Source organism: Boleophthalmus pectinirostris, unplaced genomic scaffold (genome assembly GCF_026225935.1).
Source record: "Boleophthalmus pectinirostris isolate CB_2022bp ecotype Guang Dong unplaced genomic scaffold, ASM2622593v1 HiC_scaffold_11, whole genome shotgun sequence".
NCBI classification, from domain to species: Eukaryota; Metazoa; Chordata; class Actinopteri; order Gobiiformes; family Gobiidae; genus Boleophthalmus; species Boleophthalmus pectinirostris.
In genome coordinates this window covers 12030667-12040038 of record NW_026570994.1, presented here as the reverse complement: position 1 = coordinate 12040038, position 9372 = coordinate 12030667, and the positions used below count along the sequence as shown (strand labels likewise).

Sequence of the window (9372 nt, the reverse complement as noted above, 5' to 3'; positions counted from 1 at the left end):
GAATGATACAAAACACAACTCCAGGCCTGTTTGTGATGAGGAAACAATATTCTAACATAGATCAGAAAATGGACCCTTTGTAAGCTCGTAACAGAAGGAAACATTTTTTTCTCTCGAATGAATACTGGACCCGCTCTTCATTGATGACTCAAGGGTCCCTGGGAGTTCGCCACAGTCCACATTGTGCTTTGTGGATCAGGAGGAGACTTTTGACCCCGTCCCTTGTGTGCTGTGAGCGGCGCTCCGGGAGTCTGCTGAGGGCTGAGCGCTCCCTGTGTGACTGGAGCTGGAGCTGTGTTCTCTGGAGTGACTCACATCTGTCCCCAGAGCATGTTGGACTCCTCCAGACCTGCCCTTCTGCTGTGTCCATTGTGTCTCAGGCTCGTGTGTACGTGTGGGGTATAAATGCCCACTTGGATTCCATCTTCTCTTTAAGTCGGCTTGGGACCTGCACCAAGAAAACACTGAGTTACCTTCTGTTTGACTTTGAATTCATCATTTCTTTGCATCATTTTAAATTGTTATTTGTCATGCTTTGCATGCACATCTATGGTGAAATATCCAGCTGGTAACTGCGGAGCATTTCACCATCTTAGCAAATGTGATAACAGTCTTAAAGCTCAAGAAAAAAACAAAAAACAAAATGGATTTAAACAGTACATTTTCAAGAGCCTGTGATTATTACGAGCGTTCATGGTCCATTTAGGTGTTCAGAATGTTATCTGAGAAGAGCCAAAATCAGGTCACCTCTCGTACACTCCAAAAAGTAATATCTGTGTCAGTTAAAATGACTTAAATTAAGAGCATTTTGCTTTATTTGAGTAGATTCAACTTAACAAATAAAATGATCTGCCAGTGGAATAAGTATGTTTTCCTTAATTCAAGCAGCATTAGATTTAGTTTCTTATTTTAAGTGCAAAGAGTTGCTGTTTTTCTGTAGTACGATGCATTTTCATATTTTAAGTACTAAAAGTCTTATTCCATTGGTGGATATTTCATTTTTAACCAGCGACTAAGTCAGTAATGGGAATACACTAGACGGTTTGCAAGAACCCTGGAAGTTGTAGACCGCACACCGGCCAATCAGCAAAGAGCTGTGAAGCCATGATGTCAAACTCATGTGCCTGTCTGGGTCCCTTTTGTGGTACAGCACAACAATAAACAAAGTGGTCTAGATGGATGCAGACGAAGACATAGATTCTGTGTTGTCAACAATTCCCGAGATCGAGCATTTAAAGCCGGAACAAAGAGAATGTTTGGTCAATTTTATTAAGGGGAAAGACCTTATTGTCCTTTTTCCTATGGGATTTGGAGCATTACATACATCATGACCAAATAGCAGTGATTGGTTAAATGAAAAAAGTACCTGCTGCGAGGTCAGACGGTTTCCACGAAGTGAAACCGGCTGATGAATCAGACTAGGATCATTTTACTTGTCAAGCAAAATTTACATTAAACTCTCTCCTTTTTTCAAGTAAACTTAACTTGGCCTGAGTTTAGTTTTTGCTGTTTAGTTCCAGCAAAGACTGTACTTTCTAGTCAGATTATGTTAAAACAAAACTCAGATTAACGTCTAAAGTCTTGAGGAACAGAACTTCAGACAGAGCAGTGCTTCCATTTCCCAGCACACCACCGGGAAACGTTGACACCATCAGCTGTAAAGTCTCAATAACTGATCACACATCCAACAACACACCGAGCATGTTTTTATTGCACCTTTTATCGTTATGCTCCTTTCAGTCGTCAAATAAAACTCACTTGGAGCTTAATGAATGTTGTACGGTGCAAAAACTTTACAGTAAAGATGGTGGGAGGGTCCAGTCCAATTTTTTTTTTTGGCATTTTATAACACCAGCTTGGTACTTAGCACTGCTGGGTGAAGATGTAGCCTGATAAAATACTCTATTTTGTTTCTTAAAAGTGCAATACGCAGCTTTTCTGGTGGAGGGTCCACTGCTTCTTGTCTCCATGGAGATGTTCTTGCTTTGCCTGGAATGATCAACATATCCATCTAGCGTTCATTCATTACGGGAGTTTCTGTTGCCTAAAAATACAAAAAATCCTGCTGTGAATAGGGGTGAATCTCCACAGATCTGAACTGTATTCCTCGTGGTAGATCGGTTTAATCTATACTCTGGAACATTCTAGACAAAACAATAATATTTCCATAGTGACAAGCAGATGGGGGACCTTTAAGTAAAAGTACAAGAAAAAAAACAAGTAAAAATAAAAGCATCACAAAAAAAAGATAATAAAAAAAAGAAATAAAGATTTGTGTTGAATTTTGTTCATCATAAACAACTGAATTGCTTTTATCAACTCTAGCTGTTTTTATTTGTTTATTTATTGATATATTTCTGTTTGCTCAAAATACAAATGTGTTAAAAATAAACCTTCAGACTTTCAGCAGGTCTAAAACAATCATAAAAATACTACTTACTACTACTTACTTTTCAGTCCAAATCTAAAACATAGTAAAGTAGAAAGTACAGATACCTGCTCTCAAATGTAGCGAAGTAAAAGTAAAAAGTATCCACTGTAAAATGTACTTCAGTAAAGCACAGACGCCTAAAATGTATACTTAAGCACAGTACTTTACTACTTTTACTTCATTATGCTCCACCACTGAAGTATTTCTTTGGTACTTCGTGAACCATGGACAAGTTGCAGAAAGTCCATTTGTTTTGTTTGTATATCTGAGGTACAAGTACACACACACAAAAAAAGTGAAAGTATGCGTTGTTATGACGGCAGGTGCACCCATCTCTTCCACACAGACTGATATTGATTTTTTATTTTTATTTTTTTCTTTTACAAATCCACATGAGCCAAAAGCGGCTCTTCTTCCTCTTCTTCTCTGGCTCCGGTTTGACAGATTGGCAGACACAAAATAGCTCTGTCGTAAACAACATGGGTGCGCTATAAAAATGGATAAAAATAAATACATAACAGTTTGAAAACTTTATCACTTGCAATAAACATGAGGAGTTTTGGAAAGTAAATTGTAAACTGTAATCTCTATTTAAGATAATGTTATGCAATATTATGAAAATGTACTGTGATACTTCCTAATCTTGTGGAAAACAGTAACATTTTTAATAAAAGTCTTTGGTGAAATATTGTAAACATCCTATATCCACTGAAGAACTGACCCTACAAGAAAGACATCCACTAGTACAAAGCGAATTTTGAGCAGGCCTGTCATGATAATTAGTATTTTGGCAATATTTATGTACATTGTCTTTGCAGTAGTGGGAGATTTTCGTCATTTTTATGTAAAGCGATAAGATTTGAGGTTGAATAAATAACTTCTATAGCTAATTATTGCTTCATTCCGCTGTTTATTTGTTGCAGCTCAGGTCTTTTTAAAATGGTTTACTGGAATTTTCTTGCATTATTGTTATTGTCTCAGTGCCATAAAGTACTTTCAGTATTGTTGTTTATCGCAGTATATCTCTGGAGATTCAAAATTTGTTATCGTGACAGGCCTAGTTTTCCAATCCAATCCAACAAAGCAGTTTCCAAAGCGCTTCACGTAAAACTCTTAACTCTAAAAAGTCAAAAGAATTATGTTCCAAACAAAAGGAAGAAATAGAATCAATAGATAAAAAAAAATAATAATAAAATCAATGAAAACAAATAATAAAATCAACAAATAAAGGCATTACTAAAGAAAAATGTATTGATTAAAAAAAATACATAAAAAAAGATACATAGTTCCACATAATTAAAAGCCACAGAATAAAAATCTTGACATAAGGCAACAGATAACTTAATCCCATACATTTTGAACTAAGCATTTGCAATTTCAACTTGGGAATTAAGATACTGTAACAAGTTCTCTCTACTTCATTTATTTTCTCTAAAATACTGTGTTTGGATCGAAGTAAAATATACACACTGATTCAAGGTAAAACCATCGCAACAACATCAGGAAAAATCAATACATTTTAAAACATTACTTGAGGAAAACTACAAATTTTGTGTGGTTTATTTTATTAATTTGAGATTTTCAACTTGAAGTGCTTCTACAGCTGCTACTGCAACTAGTGCTACCTCTGCTACTACTACTACTACTTCTACTGCTACTACTACTACTATAATTACTACTACCACTACCGCTGCTGCTACTACTGCTACCGCTACTACTACTACAACTACTGCTACCACTATTGCTGCAACTGCTACCGCTACTGCTACTACTACTACTACTACTACATTGACCTGCCTCAGGGGTCAATCCTGGGCCCCCTGTTGTTCAATCTCTACATGCTGCCATTAGGCCAGTTAATAAGCAGCAATACGTGTCGTACACAATTATGCAGATGACACTCAGATCTACGTCTCTCTGGCAGCAGGAGACTATGGACCAGTGGAGTCACTTGGTCACTGCATCCAACAGATCAGTGTGTGGATGCAAAACAACTTTCTCCAGCTAAACTCTGACAAGACTGAAGTCATAGTGTTTGGTCCACAGAAAACAAAGGGACAGTGTCAGCAGTCACCTCCAGTCTCTCGCTCTAAAAACCTTCAAATCAGCAAGAAACTAGGGGTAATAATGGACTCAGACTTGAACTAACAGTCACATAAAATCAATAACATCTGCAGCCTTTTACCATCTAAAAAAACATACAAAAATCAAAAGGTTTACTGTCTAAAAGCAGACTTGGAGAAACTTATCCATGCATTTGTCTCCAGTAGGTTAGACTACTGTAATGGTCTGCTCACTGGTCTCTCCAAACGAGCTGTGAGACAGCTGCAGAACATCCAGAACGCTGCAGCTCGGGTCCTTACTCGAACTAGGAAGTACGAGCACATAAGTCCTGTGCTCAGGTCTCTGCACTGCTTCCTGTGCCTCAGAGAATAGACTTTAAAGCAGCTCTGCTTGTGTACAAGTCTCTCCATGGCCGAGCACCAAAGTACATCTGTGACATGTTAGTGTCATATGAACCATCTCGCACTCTGAGGAGCTCAGGACCGGCCTCCTGCTGGTGCCCAGAGTCAGAACTAAACAAGGGGAGTCAGCGTTTCAGGTTCATGCACTAAAACCTGGAACAGTCTTCCTGAAACTGAGACAGACCTCTTCTGTACGCTGTTTAAATCCAGACTCAAAACATTTCTGTTTAACTGTGCATATAACTGAAAGGTTTTCATTCCACACTCTTCTCTCCAATTTATGTCTCTCTTTTTTAATTTTTAATCTTCATGATTATTATGTTTTGATTTGTTTTTATTATGATTTTAATGTATTTCTTATTCTGTAAAGCACTTTGAATTACTTTGTGTACGAATTGTGCTATACAAATAAACTTGCCTTGCCTTGCCTTACTCCTGCCACTGCCACTACCACTGTCACTGCTACTACTACCACCACTACTACCACCACCACTACTATCACTACTACTACAACTACAACAGCAGTAGTAGCAGAAGTAGTAGTAGTAGTAGTAGTTGTCTACTACTACTACTACTTCTGCTACTACCACTATTACTACTACTACTATAACTACTACTGCTGCTGCTGCTGCTACTACTACCACTACCACTACTACTACCACTACCACCCACTACTACTACCACTACCACCCACTACTACTACCACTACTACCACCACCACTACTACCACTACTACTATCACTACTACTACAACTACAACAACAACAACTACTACTACTACTTCTGCTACTACCACCACCACTACTACCACTACTACCACTACTACTACTACTACTACTACTACTACTACTACTACTACTACTACTACTACTACTACTACTATAACTACTACTGCTGCTGCTGCTACTACTACCACTACTACTATCACTACTACTACCCCTACTACTACCACTACTACTACTACCACTACCATTACTACTACCCCTACTACTACCACTACTACCACTACTACCACTACCACTACCACTACCACCACTACCACTACTACTACTACTACTACTACTACTACTACTACTACTACTACTTCTACGATTTGGCTTGATATGGAAAAGTTGAGCAACCACTGGAACACAGGAACACATGCAAACTCTACCTTTTATGCCAACTGTACTATTTCTACTACTTCAATTTTAACTGCTACTTTTTGCCACATTAAACGATCTGCCGTTCAATTAACAGTAAACAAAAACACATACATACGAAGTAACTTTGATCCCCACAAGCTTTTATCTGCTCATATTGTCCACTTCCGCCAAAGGATGCCCTCTCAGTGTCTCTCCCACATCTCCTCTGGGTTCCACTGTGCTCAAGTATGCAATCACCTATCCAATCATAGCCCCCCCTGCCCCCTCTGTCTGCCAACACCCTCTCTATAAACATGCCAGGGCCCTCTCCTCTTCTGCTCTCTCTCCTCCTCCTCTCCTCCTCTCCTCTTCTCATCCAAATTGTCCTTTCACCGTCCCACAACAACCACCATGATTAGATTCTCACGGTCCATTGTAAAAAAAAAAAAAAAAAAACCCGAGCAGTTGTCGACCCCTTTGGCAGAGTTACTGTTAGAAATCAAAATTGTGGAACATTGTAGTTTCGCGGAATGGAGCTGTTTTGATTTTTCGGAAGTTGACACATCCTCACAAAAGCTGTCACCGTATTGTACGACAACAAAAAGACGTGGGCAAAATTATAGCTTGGATTCAAATTGAGACAAAATGGAAGTGCATGGAGTGACATGATAGTCCAATGTGTTTGAAATATGGCAAAGTAAACAGTAATTAAAGTTCAAAAACACCAACTGTGTTAATGGGGGATGAGTTTGGAAGCAAAAGTATTGATTCCGGATACTGTTCATACTTTGCGGCGGGTGTCGTCAACGTTCTCTGGGGGTGTGATGCTAACTGTAGGCACTGCTTGGTCTGAAGCTCTGTGTCTTGTTTAAGTCCATTTTGTATTTTTACTTGAGTTTTCAAACTATCTTAAAGCATTTTTACAGTGTTGGCTAATGTTTACACTGTGTTTCCATGGTAACTGCTGAACAATCCGCTAATACATCCTCAGTGCGATATCAATACTTACTAATACTACTATCACGGCTACTACTGTTACTACATCTACATGAATCTTGGTACTATGGAGCATAAAGGCGACACACTGGTCTATGGGCAAGTCAAAGTAACAGTACAACAAGTTAGTTCTACTCTACTGCTTCTACTGCTCCCACTACTTCTGCTACTATTACTACTTCTGCTACTACTACTACTACTACTACTACTACTACTTCTACTACTACTTTTACTACTTCTACTGCTGCTACTACTACTTGTACTTGTATTGCTTGCTACTATTATTTCTACTTCTGCTGCTGCTACTACCAGTACTACTACTACTACTACTACCAGTACAACTACTACTACTACTACTACCAGTACTACTACCTACTACTACTACTACCACTACTACTACTACTACTACTACCACTACCACTACTACTACTACTACTACCACCACACTACTACTTCCACTACTATTACTACTACTACTACTACTACTACTACCACCACTACTATTACCACCACTAGCACTACTACTACTTCTGCAACTACTGCTGCTACTACTACTTCTTCTACTTCTACTACTACTACTGCTACTACTGCTACTACTGCCATCTTACTGCTACTACTACAACTGCTAGTATCTTGGTACTATGGTCTATGGGTAAAACAGTACTACTACTTTCTTCTTAAAGTCAATAGAGTTTTGTCAGATGAAATTGCCATAGTAGTATTTGTTACAGCTACTAAAAGAATATATTTTTCACAATTAAATACTTTTTTATATTTTTGATATTTTCACTAATCCAGTAATACAGTTTCTTACTTACTAACTACTACTACTACTATCACCATGGTATTACTTCTAATATGTGACAATTAAATTAAATTATTTCATGTTCTAATGAAAATTACAATTCATGAAAATCTAATCTAAGATATGAAAATTGCAGTAAAAACATTACAGATGTTACAATACAATCACAAGCTAACCACTCTGCCACTATTCACAGGTTATCGGTGCTTTTTGTTTGTTTGTTTGTTTGTTTGTTTGTTTCCATCAACTATTTTACTCTTGTTATAAAACCTGTTCAAATGCTATTCTAACACAACCCAAAATACATGTTAAATGGACCAAAATATTGTGGATTTAATATATTTTGAGAGACGTCTTCAGATCTACAGTTGAATAGTTGTGTAACATTCATTGCTTTGCTCACACATCATTACAGCTCTGAGCCACGAGGCATGGCTGACATTTTGAGGAGAAGGTCTTGGCGAAAAGGCTTCTCTCACTGAGCACGGTGCATCTAGTTAGCGCTTTTTCGCTGTTACGTATTCTCCCTCATGCAATTACATTTAGTTTGGATTTTGGTTTATAGGGCGCATGTTCACGACATTGGAGAGAATTTGATGTTAGTTTCAGATGGTGGGTGGGGGTCTGTGTAACTATGGGAGATTCACCGCTTTTGACAGAAATAACCAAACCGAAAATACACAAAAGTTGTTAAAGTACATTTAGCTGAGAACAGTGGTGCCTGTTTGTACAATACTGCCAATATACAGTACAAATATTTCACTCTAGTTCATTTTTACTGACAAATGTAGATGCTGGACTTTTGGAAGTTTTTGTTTCACAAACCAGGATAAAACGTATACATGCACCTGCACTTTTACAATTTAAAGGCTCACTATGTAACCTATCTAGTGGGGGGTTTGCCACTCCCTTGTCTCCATGGAGAAGTTATTGCATTACTTTGCCTGAAAACAGAGATACTTTATTGATACCGAGGTTAATTCAAGTTCTGTAGCAGCTACATTTACACAGTGCTTCTCAGTCGCCTTTGTGTCGCAGTCAAAGGTCTGAGGATTTCTTCTGGAAGGTCTTCTACCACATTTGCTGCTACGTATGGTTTCAAAAGTAGTGTGTACATATAGACAATATCACTTCTGATATAAGGTGTTCCACAAGGCTCCATCTTGGGGCCCAAATTATTTATGATGTAAATTAACGATGTTTGTGAGGCAGTGGACAAATTAAGTTGCATTTTATTTGCGGACGACACCAGTCTCTATTGTTCAGGAAAAGACCTACAGCATCTCCTGCACACAGTAGAAAATGACCTTACTAAAATAAAGGAGTTGTTCGATATTAATAAACTTTAAAGGTCATCATCATCATGCAAATTACTATGCTAAAACAAATCCTATTTTTGTTAAGGTAAAAGTATTTAAATGTTTTTATCTTGTTGACTTGAGGACAGCCGTAGTGATGTACAAGGCCTATAATCATCTGCTTCCTCCTTGTTTACAGGAGTTATTTGAACAGAGAGAGTCAGCATAACCTTAGAGGAACAGCTATCTTAAA

General features: G+C 38.1%; 1 long non-coding RNA gene across 1 annotated transcript in view; it reads right to left on the bottom strand.

The window, feature by feature from the left end:
- Positions 1–364: 364 nt before the first annotated feature.
- Positions 365–9372, bottom strand: part of LOC129412011 (uncharacterized) — a 125588-nt gene continuing 116580 nt past the window's right edge. The window contains exon 3 of the long non-coding RNA XR_008633536.1: positions 365–448. This is a non-coding gene — a long non-coding RNA (uncharacterized LOC129412011). The remainder of the gene's footprint in view (positions 449–9372) is intronic.